The sequence below is a fragment of the Lemur catta genome, chromosome 7, assembly GCF_020740605.2.
Source record: "Lemur catta isolate mLemCat1 chromosome 7, mLemCat1.pri, whole genome shotgun sequence".
In the NCBI taxonomy this organism is placed as follows: domain Eukaryota; kingdom Metazoa; phylum Chordata; class Mammalia; order Primates; family Lemuridae; genus Lemur; species Lemur catta.
This window is the reverse complement of record NC_059134.1, coordinates 104,084,778-104,101,810: the sequence shown is the minus strand read 5'-3', so window position 1 is coordinate 104,101,810 and position 17,033 is coordinate 104,084,778. Positions and strand designations below refer to the sequence as shown.

The 17,033-nt window shown below is 57.9% G+C and overlaps 1 long non-coding RNA gene across 1 annotated transcript; it reads right to left on the bottom strand.

Moving 5' to 3' along the window:
* Nucleotides 1-1,078: 1,078 nt before the first annotated feature.
* Nucleotides 1,079-4,308, bottom strand: LOC123642814. The gene is made up of 3 exons (XR_006736529.1): nucleotides 4,111-4,308; nucleotides 3,645-3,816; nucleotides 1,079-1,171 (listed from the first exon to the last, which is right to left on the bottom strand). It is a non-coding gene; the product is annotated as an uncharacterized LOC123642814 (long non-coding RNA).
* Between the last annotated feature and the right edge of the window lie 12,725 nt (nucleotides 4,309-17,033).

Here is a 17,033-nt window from a genome sequence, read left to right as displayed (position 1 = left end):
TTTTCTCTGCTAAAGTGGACTGGAGCCATTGTAAGCTTTCTTTTCTGAAATCTATGCGTGGGAGGCAAAATTACTCGCATTAGAGTTCAGCCGAGACATTAAGCCCATTAAGAGAGGGGATGCAAAAGAGCCTCTAATCTGAGCTTTTATTCAACTCACCCCTGGGGTCCAGGGAGGGGCCAGCGAGGACTGGGGCTTGGGGGGAGCACAGCCCAGCGAGGACAGCCAGGCCCAGCGAGGACGGCCCAGCCGAGGACCTTTCCGGGAGGCTCCCTCCTGCCTGGGCCCCGGTGCAGCTCTGACTGCCCCTCCCGAGCTCCCTGCCCCCCACACCTTAGCCAGGGGTCCCTTCGGGGAGTTAGAGGGGCAGCATCTCAGGGTCAGGTGACACCACTGTGTCCAGCCTATTATGGGCCATCTCAGGGCACTTGTGTCACGCCATCCGTGGCAGGTTCCCACCATCCGATTTCCCCATTTCCTGCCAGCACCTCTCCTCCCCTCACCCATAAGCAGGGGTGGTCCTGACAGGGTGACCTTTGACCTTATGTCCATTCTCTGTCCCTTGGTGGCTGCTGCATGCTGGGCCCTGGGGATATTGTGGTTCTAGGGACATCGTGGTCCCTGCCTTCATGGGGCTGATGCCCTGGAGGAGCCAGTGGACACTGGACACACAAAAGGCGAATTGAGACAGGGCATGCTGTGTCACCAGCCAGGAACCGCAGACTGAAGAGTTTGCAACCAAGGCGGTGGCTCATGCCGGTAGTTCTAGCACTTTGAGAGGCTAAGGTGGGACGGTTGCTTGAGGCCAGCCTGGGCAACATAGTGAGACCCTGTCTCTACAAAAAATTAAATTAAAAAAAGATTGCAGCACGACTTAAATTCAATGAAGCTGTATTTCATAGGAACGCCCTTCCCAGAATTTCTTGGCACGTGCACACCTGTGGAGCCACTCCCGGATCCTTCCCCTCCCAGCCGCGTCCCCCCTGAGCCCGACTGGGGGACACTGTGGCTTGGGCCCCTTCTGCGCTCCACAAAGTGGAGGCAGCACTCTGGGCTCTGTGGGGTTTGAGAGTCACCGTGGGGTGGCAGGTGGCCGGGGTTCCCTTGTCCTCGCTGCTCTGCAGTACTCCATGATTTTAGTGATCCATTCTGGCGGTGACGGGCATTTGAGCTGCAGAAACAAACAATTTTCTTCTAAATGATTTATTTAGGTGGCTACTGGGTGCTCCGGTCTGATATGACCATTCCTCTGACGGGGCCCCCAGGTCATAGCTGGGGCCCCACACTCACCCCGCTCACCCCGACTCCACCCTCACTCCTTCCTGGCTCAGGCCACCCAAGGCAGCTCCCGGGCTGGCTGCAGGGTCAGAGGACAGCCTGGGGCTTTGGCGATTCCCAGGGGGCGGGAGGAGGCCTCAGGCCTGCAGTGCCGGCCCTGCCTGGGCTGCAGCGCTGAAACCGCTTGGTGGTGCCTGCTGCAGCGCCTACCGGCTGCTGGCAGCTGCCAGGGTCTGGCCAAGGGAGGGAAGTAGAGGCAGGAGCCACGTCACCGCTGAAGGGTTCCATCCTCGACCCCAGGCCTGGGAGTCCCTCCGGCCTGGAGAGCTGGGCAGGGCTGAATTCTGCCCCCAGCAAGACTTGCGAAGAGTTTGGGCTGCAGCTACAGTTCCGGAGCCCAGGGAGGGAGCCGGGGAGGAAAAAGTGCCACGTTGCTTTCCAGGAATGGAGCAGAAATACACAAGGGACCCGGCTTCCTCGAGGGGCTGCCTGCCCTGGCAGGGTCCCAGCCGAGGGGCTGCCTCTCCTGGACCAGGCCCCCCGGTCCAGCCTGGGTCTGACACTGGGCCCCAGAGTCTGTGAGGACACGAAGCCCCCAGCAGAAGCTGACTTGGCAGGTGGGTCCACGGAGGGAGGGGGCAGACGCCAGTCCGGGCCGCTGGGAACACGTTCTTGGGGCAGACTGACTCTCTTCGCTCATGTTTATCCTGCGAGGTGACGTTTTAAGGCCCAGACATTATTTTTATCGACCAAGTGTCAACGTGCCAGACAGGAGTTTTGTGGTCTCCCGCCACTGTTCCTGCCCGGGGACACAGAGTCCCAGAACAACTCGCTGTGTTCCCTCCGCACTCTCGCACCAGGGACACCCGGGGAGTCTGTTCGGAAAACAAAGGCTGCACGCAGTGCGGAGGCATTTCTGGTGACAGTTGAGTGTTTCTGCAGGTGAGCGCTCTGCTGCCTTGGGGGGCTGTGCTGGGGACCCTCACACCAGGCAGGACCTCCAGGGACAGTGCCCTGCCAGCAGGCCTCCTCGGGAGAGCAGCCCAGGACCCCAGGATCGCAGGTCCTCCAGAGGCCTCTGTCCTGACCTGACTGTGCCCTCTGACCTGGCTAAGGTGTGTGTCCCCCAAAGCAGGGGGCAGGAGAGACTGAGCCCCTGCAGGGAGATGGTCCCTCATGTCCCCAGGAAAGGAGGTGAGAGGTGGCCTGAGGCTCGTCACTATGAGGGTGGGGGAGACGTGCCCCACCCCTCCTGGGCCCATGCACGGGAGGACGTGACGGAGGAGGCCAAATACATCCTGCTCCCCTGTGCCCTGTGTGACACCCGACCCTGGGGGCTGAGGCAGGGGGACACTGCTCAAGACAGTCTAGTGCAAGGCCCTGCCCTGGGCGCCGTCATGGCACAGGGTGACCGCGCGAAGGTGAGGTCGGCTCTGAATCTGATGACTGGTGTCCTCATGAGAAGAGGGAAACTTGGATACAGGGACACAAAACACAGACACACACAGAGGGAAGGGCCGAGACAGAGGGGCAGAGAGTGGAGGGACAATGCCACCACCACCCGGACAATGCCACCACCACCCGGCCTGAAGGGGCCAGGAAGCATCTTCCCCTGGAGCCTTTGGGGGTGCATGGCCCTGCTGACACCCCCACGTGGACTTCTGGCCTCCAGATGCGGGAACACAAACAGCTGTTGTTTTAAGCCACCCAGTTTGTGGCCACTTGTACGGCAGCCACAGGAAACACACACACACCCCCAGCCCAAACTAAAGGGACCCCCAGCTCAACTTCCCTTAGCCAGATCCCAAAAGTGCCTGCAGCCCCAGCTCTGCCTCGGGGAAGGGTGGGGCCTCCGAGGGAGCGAGCCTGCAGTCCCCACCGACCACACTGGAAACACCTGACTCGGCGCATTTTAAATGACGATGGTGGGGGGGGGGGTGAAAGGGAGGGGCCCTAAAAATTGAGCTCCCTGAGCTGAGGCAAACTGCCTGCGTTTGGAGCTCAGCTTAGCTCCCCGCCTTCCCCGGGGGCTACAGTCCTGGACCCCCAGCCTGGGACCCCTCCCTTCCTCTGGGGTCCCCAGTGACCCAGCGCCAGGACCGGCCGGGGTGGCTGGGTCAGTGAGTCATGGGACTGGGCTAGGGAGCAGGGGGTGGCCACGGTGGGATACCCACAGCCCCTGGCACCGAAACCCTCCCTTCTTCCGTGAGCCCAGGACGGGGGCTCGTCAAAAGGCCAGACTCCACCCCTGCTAAGCGTTGGCAGGGAACGTGGGGAGGCTGGGGGCAGCTGTCTCAGGGTGGGACGTGGGTTCCAGAGACTGGGTGTGTCCCCACCACCCGACGGGCTTAGGCAGCCAGCCTCACCACACATCCACGACAATCCGTGGCTCCCGCTGACCAGCCGGTAAAGCTCTTCCTGGTCCCACCCTGACCATGCGTCTGGCTTCCCCTGCTCCCGGCTGGAGCCCCGGAATGTGGCCCAGCCAAGCCAGGAGGGAAGAAGGAGAGGGTCTGCAGGTTGTTTCCATATAAAATCCTACAAATACAGCAAGGAGCACACTACTCTTACACCTGTGGGTACACCCACGAGTCCGCGATTAGAGAAAGAGGCTGGAGAGGAAGTGGGCAGGGAGAGCAGCGGTCAGAGGTGGGGGGAGGAGGAAGGAGCTGCGCCGGGGGAAGGAAGGCAGGGGCCTTGCAGGGGAAGTGGCGAGAGGAGAGACCAAGGCAGGACACAAGCGGAGGCTGAAAGAGGCCCGAGAAGACACAGACAGGGGAGCCCAGGAGGGGCAGCAGGGGTGCTGGCTGGGGAGGGCAGAGGTGGACTCACCCCTACAGCTGAGCTGGATTCAGAGCCCAGGTGGCCCACAGCTTGTTGTCATAAATAAAGTTTTATTGGCACACTCGTTCCTGCACGTGCTGTCCACAGCTGCGTTCACGCTACAGCGAAGGGTTGATTGGCTGCGATGGAGGAACCTGTGGCCCCTTACAGAAACCTTGCTGACCTTTGATTTAGACCAAGGTCGTTCCTGCTTCCAGGATCGCCCACCCCCCAGGCCTTATCGGAATGGAAGGCTTTGCCCCTAGCTAGATCCATGCGAGGGGGCGGCTGCCCACCGCCCTGCGTGGCTGGTGGCCCTGAGACCTGCGCACCCCGCGAGTCCCTTCTGCATGTGGATAACGCCCTGGGCTCAGAGGGGGGCTCTGCTGTCTACTGCGAGCTGGCCCTCACTCGGAAGGGTCAATTCTCTAGAATGTTCTCAGCTCAAGTTCTTATTTCTGGCAAATAGTCTTGAAATGTGTTTTTAATAGCTTCAAATGAAACTCAAATCTTGTTAGGTGACTCAAAAGCAAATTTGAACATAAATCTCCATTTGCCTTCAACATTTTCAAATATTAAAGGTATCAATGGGGAGGCAAGTGAAGAAATAAATTCGCAAATGGGAGGGGAAGGACTCACCCGCGGCCGGGTCAGCGTCTCGCCCGGGGACTTGGGCCCCGGCCAGTGCCAGCGCTCCCCGCCCTGCCCCTGTCCAGACACGAGCAGTAACTCCACCGCCAGACCACCGCAGACAGCCGCTCCCAGGAGCTCACTTTCGCCCTGTGTTCAGGGAAAGCAGTCGTGAGCCCCCGAGTTCCCGTGGCCCAAATTACTAATAATTTCAGCATCAATTAGGCCATTATGTGCTGGCCGCTGGGGTTCTTTTCCCTGTTGATGAAAAGCAAGCATTGAGTCTGATCATCCTCTCGGGACGGGCAGGGGAGGGCGTTCCGGCCATGTCCCCTCACCTCTCCTTTTGGAGGGGAGGGCCTGGTGACCCTGGGCAGGGGCTGCAAGCTCAAGCTCACACTTGCATTCCCCCCGCCCCGCAGGGCCCCGTGATGGCTCCAGGAGGACTTTGGGGACCGTCGCTCAACAGGAGAGAGGCTCTGAGTACGACCCTGCAAGACTTATGGAGCTCGGGATGGCCGGGCACCGCCCTTTGTGGGTTTCCTGGGCAGGGGTGACCAACACACAGCCGGGAGGGGCCCCTGCAGGCGGAGGCGCAGGTACAGGGCAGAGGGAGGCCTGTCACAGGGTGTTATGGACTGAAAGTGTGTCCCCAGCGTTCCTGTGTGGAAGCCCTAACCCCCATGTGGTGGTGTCAGGAAGTGGGGCCTTTGGGAGGTGATTAGGTCAGATGAGGTCATCCAGGCCGAAGGCCAGCAGCTGGAAGGGCACTGCAGAGAGGGAACAGAATGAGCAAAGGCTCAGGGCGGGCAGAGGGAGAGCACCAGGGGGATTTCAGAGCCCCAGGCCAGGAGAAAGGCTCTGATTTCACTTGGTTCTGCGGGCAGTGGGGAGCCATGGAAAGTCATTTTTCAGATGAAAAATCAGAGATTGTGCTTTAAGGAATGGACTCTAAGGAAGCGGGATTTGTTCTTGTCACCTGCCTCTCCAGAGCACTGGTCTCTCTTCTGTCCACAGAGTCAGGGTCAGGCCCATGTTCTAGGACCCCACGCCCCCTGGAGCAGGTGTCTCAACTCCGCACCACTGGCACTTGGGGCCGATGGTTTGTTGTGAGGGGAGCTGCCCCGTGCACTGTTGGGATGCTCATCAGACACCCCCACCACCTCTACCCAAGTACACACCAGTAGCAGCCCGGAAACCATCGTGGGCCCTGGGGGCCGGCACCCTGGCCAGGCTGCCTGGGGATTCCTGTTCTGACTGGCACCCCCAGCCCACCCCGGGGGTCAGCAGCACCCCTGTGCCCGCAGCAGGCGTCCGGGCAGGCGGAGGTTCTCAGCAGCACCCCCCTTGCTGGCTGGGTGACTCTCAGCAGCGGGCAGCCCAGCCCCCCGGGGGGCCTTGAGCTGGGAGCAGGAACGAAGTCCAGCAGGGGCCATTCCTGCCAGGGAGCCTCCGCCCCACCCCCAGCACATCAGTCCTGAGCCGATTCCTGCTCTAACCCGCCCCCGTCTGTGACAAGGGACTCCGCCCCCGAGATCCCCCCACTCTATTCTCCGTGGGTGGGAGGCAGCTGTCCCCGCCGGCAGGGACTTGCCCGCCAGGGACAGAGGGCGGGCGGAAGCCGCTCCCCACTTCGTCATGTTTTCAGGGGATTGATTTTTTTTGTTCTGTTTTGTTTTATGAAAAGTTCATTTGTGATATATTATTCAATTAGGAAACTTGCCAGGCATCGTGGTGCTTTTTCAAAAGGGCAGAAATAACCTAATAAGTCAAATTTGATTTGGCGAGCTGGAGTCTGTACGTTTTCCAGAGTAACTGAACTGCCCATGCGGCTGACATCAGGGAGGGTGGGAGGGCCACGTGAGTTGTGACCAGATCCCCGGAGGTTGGGTGGGCGCGGGAGAGCCGGACATTCGGGGTGCAGGTGCCCCCAGAGCCAGGTGGTGCAGGAGCCTGGGGAGCAGAAAGGAGCTGCTCGGACCCCTGTCCCTGCACAGAGCAGCCTCTGACCCCCCGTCCCCAGAGTGCACCTCCTTCTGCAGGGCTGAGCCGCGATTTCCTTGGCAGGAGGCCGGCAAGGCCCGAGGGTAGGAAGGTCAGTCATATCGGCCAGAAGCAGAGGGGATTCCAGACACACCTGTGCCACTGTGACATCACAGGCTCTGATACAACCGCTCACACTCAGTCACACGCGCTCACACCATATGTAGCGTGTCTGTGCACACTCCACGCCCTCCAACCCGGACGCGCTGCACTCGTGCACACACGCACACACTGCCTCTCGTCCCCGCCACGCCCTGCCCGGACCCTCCTGCTCGCCCGGAGCTCGGATCAGACGGGACCTCCCCGGGGTCCTGGGACGCCGTGTGGAAATAATGCAAGGCCCCGACAGGGAGCCGCCCCGGCTGAGTGCTCAGAGCTCACCTTGGGCCGGAGGAGACTCAGTGCGGACGGGGAGGCCGGGGTGCCCGGGGGAGCCATCAGCCTGCAGGAGCCGGGGCCACTGGGAGCAGCGTCCCAGAGATTGGGGAGCGGAGCAGAGGTGGCTTCCTCTGGTGGAAAAAGGGACAAAAATTAGGGAAGCTGGCAGTTGTGGCCAGGGTCATTCTTGGGGGAGGCCGGGGGTCCTTCCCCCAGGCTCACAGTGCACAGATGACTTGTGAGCTGAACGAATCATCCGGTCTCGCCCTGCCTCTGGGCTCGGCCGCGTGGCGGTGCTGTCGGGATTTCAGACACTGCACGTCCATTCAGAGCCACGGAAGCTGCCCTCCCGGGTCCCCCTGCAGGCTCTGGGTGCGGGAACTTAGGCTGCGGGGGCCCCTGGGCCCCTGCTGAGGAGGTCGGGAATTGGTATGGGAGGAAAAGAGCTGGGCTGAGTCCCAAGACGCCCGTCCAGGGCCTAACGTGAAGTCTGTGTCTCAGGCCTCAGTTTCCCCACCTGTAATGAATTATACAAGCTGCCTCCTGGGGTCCCTTCAAACTGGCGGGTCTGTGAGCTGGAGAGGGTGTGACTCCCACCCCGGGGGCTTCAGCTGCCACCTCTGTGAAACGTCTGCCATGGGTTCCGGCAACGTCACCTCCCAGCGACCGGCACTGTGCCCAGATGGAGCCGATGTCTCTGGAGGCTCTGCTCTCCCTGCCAGGCGCTTGGCAGCTGGGCCGCCTGGGTGGGCGTGGTGACTCGGCGCTTGGGTGAAGGGCTGGGTCCACCGGGAGCAGAGTGGGTGCTCGAGGCTCGCAGGAGCTCAGGCCTGTGGGGGACAGACCCTGAAGGCCAAGGAGGCTCGAAGGGCGGTGGGGATGGGGAGGGGAGTGACCCCAGGCGTGTTTGCCCCCCACCCCCGGAGTGGGGACAACGAGTGTGTCCACCGCAGCCTGGGGCTGCCCCCACTCGAGGGCGTGTCTCCAGAGCCCCATCCACCAGGGACCAAATCCTGCTTCTGCCCCTTCTGGCTGGGTTACCCCAAGCAAGTTATTTCTCTGTGCCTCTGTTTCTTCATTATTTTTAATAATTTTTTTTTTTTTTAAGAGACAGAGTCTCACTCTATTGCCCAGGCTGGAGTGCAGTGGCCTGATCATCGCTCACTGCAGCCTCAAACTCTGGGGCCCAAGTGATCTTCCTGCCTCAGCCTCCCAAGTAGCTGGGACTATAGGCACATGCCACCACACCAGGCTAATTTTTTTTTAATTATTTTTTGTAGAAATGGGGTCTCACCATGTTGCCCAGGCTGGTCTTGAACTCCTGGGTGCAAGTGATCCTCCTGCCTCAGCCTCCCAAAGTGCTGGGATTATAGACATGAGCCACCGCACCCAGCCCTGTTTCCTCATTATTAAAGAAGGTTAATGACTTCAGCTTTGTGTTACTTTGGGATTTTTGATTGATGTAACAGAAATTGATTTGAGGTAACATGTGAAAAAGGAAAATTTATTCAAGGTGTATTTCTGGGACCTTGAGGACAGGAAGGTGGCCAGGCCTCAGGTAGCTCCTGGAACCCAAGACAGAAGAGCCACCTGTACTTGCTCTGTCCCTGGTCTCTTCCTTTCTGCCCCATGGCTCCATTTCCCCTCTCTCCTCCCAGTGGCCTGGAGGGCAAGAGGTGACATCCTGGCAGTAGGCTTTCATTCCAAGGGACTCATTCTTAGTGTTAATCCCAAATTCTGAGGGGGGTATCTGACCCCCATCTGAATCAGGGGCCCAGCCTAATCCAGTTACTCCTATGATGGTGGGGTGGGGTTGGGAATGAGGGATCTCATGGCACAAAAAGGCTGCCAGGCACTAGCCTGTGCAGCGGAGGAGAGGTGGCTCCGAAAGTCACCGTGAGCTGGTGGATGGTTCACACAGCTGTACAGGTCAGGACTGGAGCCCAGGTCTGAATAACTCTGAACCTTTAGCTTTTAACTCCTGCCCTGCGTTGGGTTCCCTCCAGCAGAGCCTGAGACAGGGGTTCGTGTGTCCATGGATTATTGAGGGTGTGTCCTGGGGAGAATCCTGCGAGGAAGTGAGGGAAGCTGGCAGGAGAAGAAGTGAGGTGAGCCTCAGCCTGGTCCCCGGCGAGCTCTAGCGTGTCACAGGACTGTCCCAGCTTCAGGGAGCAGGGGAGCCATCCAGCCATCCCTTAGGGGCTGCGCAGAGGCAAGTGCAGCCTCCCCTGCAGCCTGGGGCATGGCAGCTCCCGTTGGCTGCTGCAAGGTGCACTGACACCTGCTACGGTGCCTCTGCTCCCTGGCCTGGGCTGTGCACGCTGACGGGCGGGGACAGGTGCCCGGCGCTGGTCGGGGCCCAGGCTGGACGGCTCAAATAGATCAGTCCCCAGCTGGAAAGGGGGAGGAGACAAGGGAAAGGGATGAGGAGCTTTGGGGGGTCTGGGGAGCACCCCTCCCATGTTGACGTCTGCCTGTGCCCCCCAAATCCTTTAGGAGAGGAACCCTTGGGGAAACGGCACTTGACCAACGCTGTGACAAAGACCCGACACCGTGCCGTGGATCTGTCCGCGCCCAGGACGATTCCACGTTCAGATCTGCGCCCGTGACACAGAGCTCGGGGGGCTGGCCGGGACGTGCAGACGGAGCTACAATATCCATTTACGAACCCCTCCGTCACGGTGACCCAGCAATGAGACTTGAGGAAGTTGGGATAATGCCATCAAAAGGGTCGTGACGCCCTCATGATTCTCTTGACAGGCACGAATTTATATAATAATCAAAAAGCATTTTCACCATTAAGCGGCCCGCAGCCCGCCGAGGCCCGAGGATGACGGCAGCATTACTCACGCGTCTCATCAGCCGCTCCGGCTCCGCTGGGGACACGAGGGAATTTGGAAGCTAGGTTTCAAAATTTGTAAAAATTTTTCCAAATCACTTTTTGGGGGGTTATTTGTAGAGAATCATTCCCTTCAGTCATTTTTCCCCACTTTTTAAAAATAGAGGTAAACATACATGACATAAAAGTTACTGTTTTATACTTTTTTTTTGTTGCCCAGGCCTGAGTGCAGTGGCATCATCATAGCTCACGGCAACCTCAAACTCCTCCTGGGCTCAGGCGACCCTCCCCCCTCAGCCTCCAGAGTGGCTGGGACTACAGACACAGGCCACAACAGCCAGCTAATATTTCCATTTTTGTAGAGACGGGGTCTTGTTGCCCCAGCTGGTCTCGAACTCCTGAGCTCAAGTGATCCTCTTGCCTCGGCCTCCCAGAGTGCTGGGATCACAGGCGTGAGCCGCCACGCCCAGCCTGTTTTATACATTTTTAAGAGCACAATTCATTGGCATCAAATACACTCACAACATTGTGCAACCATCACCACTACCCACTTCCAGAACTTTTTCATCATCCCAAATAGAAACTCTGTCCCCACTAAACACTAACTCCCCATCCCTGTCCCCCGACCCCTGGCAACCCCACTCTACTTCCTGTCTCCACGGGTTTGCCTGCTCTAGATACCTCACATAAGTGGGATCCTCCAAGACCTGCCCTTTCGTGACTGGCTTATTTCACTGAGCACGATGTCGTCAAGGTTCCTTCACATTGTAGTGCGTGTCAGAATCTCCTTCCTTTTTAAGGCTGAGAAATACGCCATGGCCTGCCTATGACCCAGTGTGTTTATAGTGAATACTGTCCTTCTGGACAGCTGGGTTGCTTCTAGCCTTGGATTTGGTGAGAGCGCTGCTACGAACACGGGGTGCATGCCCAGTCATTGCCGGCAACGCAAGTGCTGGAACTAGAAGATAGGGTTCCCGCCCTGCAAGGGCCTCATTTCTCAGGGGGCCAAGGCTCAGCTACGCGGAGGAGGCAGCTGCTTCAAGGAGAACTGGACGGATTTAGGGATTTAGCCACGCCGTTTGAGAAGGTGTTCGTCCTCTTTGATCAACGATTCCAGGGTCAGGAATTTATACAGGGAATCAGAGACACGCCCAGAGGTGTGGGTCAAGGCATGTATCCCACGTGCCGGTGATGCTGGGGACTTTCATAGGCAAGACACAGAAAAACCCCTTTCTCTGCAACGCCACGTCGGAGTGTAGGTCAGCTTTGCTACCTGCTGTATCTGTAATCACACTTACGTGCTCGAGTTAGAACAGACGCGGGTGAGTTCACCTCCATCCGCTGCCTAAGAGGAAGGCCCTAGCTAAAAACGACCCCTCTCGGGGAGGGAACCATCTGCATGGGGACCAAGGGGACTAGGAGCCCCTGAAACTGAGCTGGGCGGACTTCGTCCTGTGTGTGCTCCTCCACCTCCCCCTGTGCCGGGGGTGCACCTGCAGCCGCAGTGGGGTGCAGCCCAGCCTCCGCCAGGTGAGCCTAGGAAACTCCCCCCCACACTGCTGCCCCCAGCACCCCACTGCCCACCCCAATCCCCAAGCCCAGAGCTGCCCTGGGCCCGGCTCCCCACCCCCACCCTGCGGGTCATCCTTGTCCCCTGCCCTCCCCATTTTGTCAACTGAAAAGAAAAGTTTCGCCAAAAAAACTCCACATTGGCAACTTGTTTTTGCAACGGGACAAAACATTTCTCACATTTGAAGTCTGAATCAACATGCATACTTCCTCTGAGACTGAGCAAACCACCCCACCATGAAAGTCCCCCACACCGTGGCCCCACACGGAACCCCGTGCACCCGCCTCCTCCCTGCACCCTGCCCCCAGGGCCCCCCTGGCTCCAAGGCCATCTGGGCAGGGCTTGGATTCAGAAAGGAGGACAGATGAAAGTCCCTGTAATGGACCCGTCACACTCCACGGAGAGGTGAAAAAAGGAAAATCAAACCAAAAAGTAACTAAAGGAGCCAAATTATCGTATTTCAGACACATTGCAAAGAAATCAGCCTTAATGGGACTCCAGCAAACAGCACGCAGGCCGGCAACGTGGGTCAGCGCCCTGGACTTCTGAGGACCGCAGGGCTTTCATCTGCCTCAGCCCAGCGGCTGTGTCTGGGACCGTGGGCGGGGGCCACACGGGGGCCCCGGCTCCTAACGGCCCCCCCACCCCCGGCCTCCTTGGGGGGACCAAGTCTCATGGTGTGCCCACTGTCATTCATTCCATCTTTAAGAACTTTTCCTTCTGGACATGTTATTCTTGGTGAAAATATGTCTTCGTTACTATATACTGCTTCTTGGGAAAGGGGACATTATCAGATAATTTCGAAATCTCTTCTTGGTTAACAGGGTATAATGCAAACAGTCATTTTCACAGCTGAACTATTTTCAGAAGGAGAAAACAAATGCTATATTCCTTTCTGCCTTGTCACGGTCATGGGATTTTTAAGTGAGACTAAATATCCGGAGGTCGCCTTGTTATGAAAACTAATCACCCTTCTTATAAGATGATGTCCTTTCATTTGTCAGAACTGAAATAGCAAAATGAGGATAAATATCCCAGATTACATTAATCTCCCCCTGTTTGGATGATAATGAGCCCGAAGACACAACAGACCGTTCTTACTGCTGCCGTTTGAGGGGCGACAGGCGGCCGTGGGCTGGGGCGGCCGTGCGTCCCTCCTGGTCCTGGCTGCTGCTGCTGGACCCTCTCCCAGAGGCTGGTGCGGCGTCAGATAAATGCTTCTGAGGCAGAGGGGGGAAACGGCTCCCTCCGGGATGGTGTCCGTTTCCGTCTGTGTTGGGGACTCGCTCCCCAGTGCTCTCACATCCAGGGCAGCGGGTGAACTTGGGGAGCTTCCCAGGCCCTTGAGATGCCAACCCAGAAGCGCCCCCAGCGGGCTGTGGCTGAGCATTTCCCCTGAGCTGGGTTCTGCTGGCCCGGATGTCCCCCCTGGCCTGGGAGCCCTCTTTCCCTCGCCCCTCGCCCCTGCCCTTTGGAGTTAAGGTGACATTGCCTCTGACCTGCCTTTGGTCGGCAGCAGAGGCCACTCTGGCTGGGGCTGGGCCCCTGCTGGGTCTGTCTGGGGGTCCTCAGCCCACCCCTGCCCTCCTCTGCCGATGGTGAACACCTTCCCACCTTGCGGGTCCCAATCTGACCCCCTGTCCCCAGCAGGGCCGCACCCTGGCCCCACCCAGCCTGTGTCCTCAGGAAGGCCGAGACTGGGTGACTGTGTGGTGTGTCCCTTCCTGCAGGTGGAGCGGAGGGGTGCCCAGGCCTGGTGGCCCACCCGCCCTGAGGCTCTGGATAGGCCAAGGCAGGTGCCCTCCTGGAGGGTTCTCGGGCACAGGGAGCACAGTGTGGGGACCGTGTGAAAGGACACTCGAGAGAGTTGGAAGCTCCTGAGCCCCTCCTGAGAAGGGGGTTCTAGAGGAGCCAAGGGCACAAGGGACAGCACAGCCAGACCCTCCCCCGGCTGTGGACGGAGGTCGGTGCAGATTCTCCGGGATGTCCCATCGTGACTCTCATTCCCCCAGGTAAAGAAGAGGTGGCTGGCTTGACACCTTCACCTGGGAGGCTCAGGCACCGCATGCGGACCCCCAGCTGCTCTCCTCTGCCCGAGGGCAGGGCTGGCCTGAGTTTTCGTTCATCTCAGCACAGTCAGCTCATTAGGACTCGGAGTGGCGCTGAATCCCCGCCTTGCCTCAGTGGGCAGCAGGGCGTCGGGGGAGGATCTGCCCTGAGCCCCAGTCCTCTGAGCAGGGCAGGGCATCAGGCAGCCACAGGTGCCGCTGAGGGTGGCTGTGTTTTGGCCCTTGAGGCAACTGTCAACCCCTCTCGAGGGCCTCTGAGGGACCCAGTCCCCAGGGACCCCTTCTGAGCCTTCACAAGTCCCACCTGCTCCTCCTGTGGACTTAGGGACGGAGGGAAGAGCAGGCACCTCCCAGAGCCGCCCGGCCGGAGCTCCGTGGTCCCCATGGCCTGATCTCTCTGCCCAGGCCACCTCCTCTCACAGAGCACAGTGAGAGGCTGCGTGACCACCTGGAACCCCTCCAAGTGGACATCTGACATTTCTGTACCTTCTTCTAGGAAGAGCATCCTTGTGTGGTCGGATTAGGATTGACCCCACCCCCTGCCCCTCAGGTCCAGGTATGGGCACCCGACCCGGGCCCAGCCAAGCAGCACCTTCCATTCCCTTGGCCGCAGTGATGGCTTTAGAGAGGGGCATGTGACTCAGGTCAACACGGTGACATCAGTTCTGAGGCTGGGTCTGTGTTGGCCGGACTTGGTGAGCCTGGAGCCCAGGGCACCCTCCTGCTTCCACGGGGGAGTCTACCTGCTAGTGATGTCCCCGCAGCAGCAAGCAGGGTCGGGGAGGGACAGAGGGAGTCTGAGTTCCCATGCCGTTGCCTAAGCCCCTGGATTCAGCCCAACCTGAACTCCACTATCCCCAGACTTCCAGTCACGCATGCACCAGGATGAGCAGGTGACATTGTTTTTCACAGGACAAGAATGTAAACGAGATAGATGCCATCAACAGGGGACGGGCCAAATTAAACACAGTGCGTCCGCAGAATGAAATGCATCACAGCCGCAGAGTGACTGTGTTGCTCAGATGCACTGACATGGGTGAGTAAGAGTCAAGTGCAGAGCAGGTAGCTAGTATGCACCTTCTGTTTAAGAACAAGGAGAGAACAAGAACTTATTTCTCTCTGCTTATATATGCAACAACCCCCCCTGGAAGGAAACGTGAGTTCCTAATAAGTTGTGCCCGTGTGGTCTGGGCAGAAACGGGGTTGGTGGGTGGGGATGAGAGGGAGACTTCTCAGTGAGCAACTTTTATATCACTTTTGATTTTTGAACATATTATCTATCCACAAAGTTGGGTTTTTTAATTTAAAAAAGAGAAATTTGACCCACTTATGCCTGAAAATGTCCTATTCTGTTTCTGTTTTCATTACTGAGAAAGAAAGAAAAAAACTAGAGGGGGGAAAAACCACTTCAAACACCAAAATATAATTTTGTTTTCTAATTGCACACAGAATAATAAAATGTGGCTGGGGTTGGCGGGCGGGCAGTGGGGGGAGTGCAGAATTTTTAACTGACCTGAAAAAAAACCTGCTGCCTTAGGAGCTAAGCCCAGCAAGAAAGTGCACTGTGTGTGTGTGTAAAATATTATGTTTTCGGAACAAGCGAACATGCATCCGTGCAAACAGTGCAGCTCAGTTGTGTGGCCCGAGTGTATCGGGAGGGAGAGGCCTGGGGCAGCTGAAGGGATGCAAAGACGGGTGAGGAGAGCCTTGAATGCCGCAACAAAACATGCGGCCTTGGTCCTTAGAGAGTAACAGAGCTACTGGTGATTCCCAGTGGGAGAGAGTTATGGTCAGATGGGTGTTTGCAAAGCTCAAAACGGCTGCCACAGAGTGGGACAAGGAAGAGCCGACAACACTGGATGCTGTGTGCTAAAAATAGCCGAAATTCTTTGAGATTTTGCCTCTGAGAGGAGGGGTCTATTTCTTCACTGGAACTCGGCAGAGGTGACCTGCCGGTTCCAGGCCCAGCCTTTAAGAGGCCACCGTTCACTTCCTCCTGCGCGGAACTCGGCTGCCATCCTGTGAGGAAGCCCAAGCGGCTGCATGGAGGAGGATGAAGGGCCCCGCCACCATCTCTGGCTGTGCCCCAAGCCCCCAGCCAGTGTCGTCTTACCAGCCACGAGTCAGCTTCCTCGGAAGTGGCCGTGCCAGCCCCAGTGATGCTGCATGGAGAAGTGAGCTATCCCTGCCCATATTGCAAAATTGTGAACAAATAAATGTTTTAAACCACTGAGTGTTGGGACAATTTGTAATGTGGCAATAAATACTTGAAACACTGGTCGTGGGAGGCTGGAAAGGAGAACTTTGCCGGACTCTGCAGATGAAGCCTTAATGGGGGTCTGGCGGCTGTTCCCACGGGCCGGCTCCTGCTAAAACCATAGCAGCCTCGTCCCGATCCCTTCCCCACAGCAAACAGGTGCCAGTTTCCCTGGCGATGCAGCCAGGCTTGGGGGCCAGCTGCCAGGCAGGGGCCGCCATCTGGGCAGCCGGCAGGACAGCTGTGCTCCCCGGAAAGGGCTGGCCCTGGTGATGGTAATTGGCTGTGTCCTTCCTTTGGGAAGTCAGCTTGACTCCCCAAACACAATAACAAGGTTTGAGAATTTAATTTCCCCCCCAGGGTCACGAGTTATTCTGCTGTGGATGTGTCCCAGGGGAAGAAAGCTCTTACCACTAACGATCTGTCAACCTGATTTGCTCTTAATCAGTGTTTATGTCCATTTTTCCACCAGATCTATGTCTTCTTTTACAAAAATATGGAGCACAACAGGACTTTTCACTTTTCCTCAGAGCAGAGCCTGATCCCAGGTGCTTCTCTGTGGAAACAGGGAGGCCTTCGCCCCATCACTCTTGAACGGCTCGTCTCACTAACCGGGCTCCCAGTTCTGGGGTACAGGGGCTCCCCACCTTCACCTAACCCTGAGCCTGGGGTTGCACAATAATACACAGCACCCGGTTCAGTCTGAATTTCAGAGAAATGACAAAGAGCTTTTTAGTATAATATGTCCAAACATTGTATGAGACATAATGACACTAAAAAATTACTTGGTGTTTATCTGAAATTCACATGTAACAGTACGTTCTGTATTTTGATTTGCCCAACTGCTCCTGAGTCAGGTAGGGGGCCATTTTGGGGTGAAATGGGCCAGCTACAAAAGCAGGAAGGACTCAGAGAAAGGAGGGGTTGGTGTGGGCAGGAAGCACCCGGGGGTTGTGGCAGAAGCTCAGGGAGCAGAGCCCCAGCCAGCCGAGCCAGGTGCTCAAGGAGGGAGGGGGGCGGCCAGCAAAGGTGGTGGGAACTGGGTGACCAGCTGCTCTGGTTTCACACCGGGAACTCCGAGTCCCAGGAAACCCCTCAGTCCTAGGAAACGGGGGTGGTTGGTCACCCTAAGAGGGAAGGATGCTC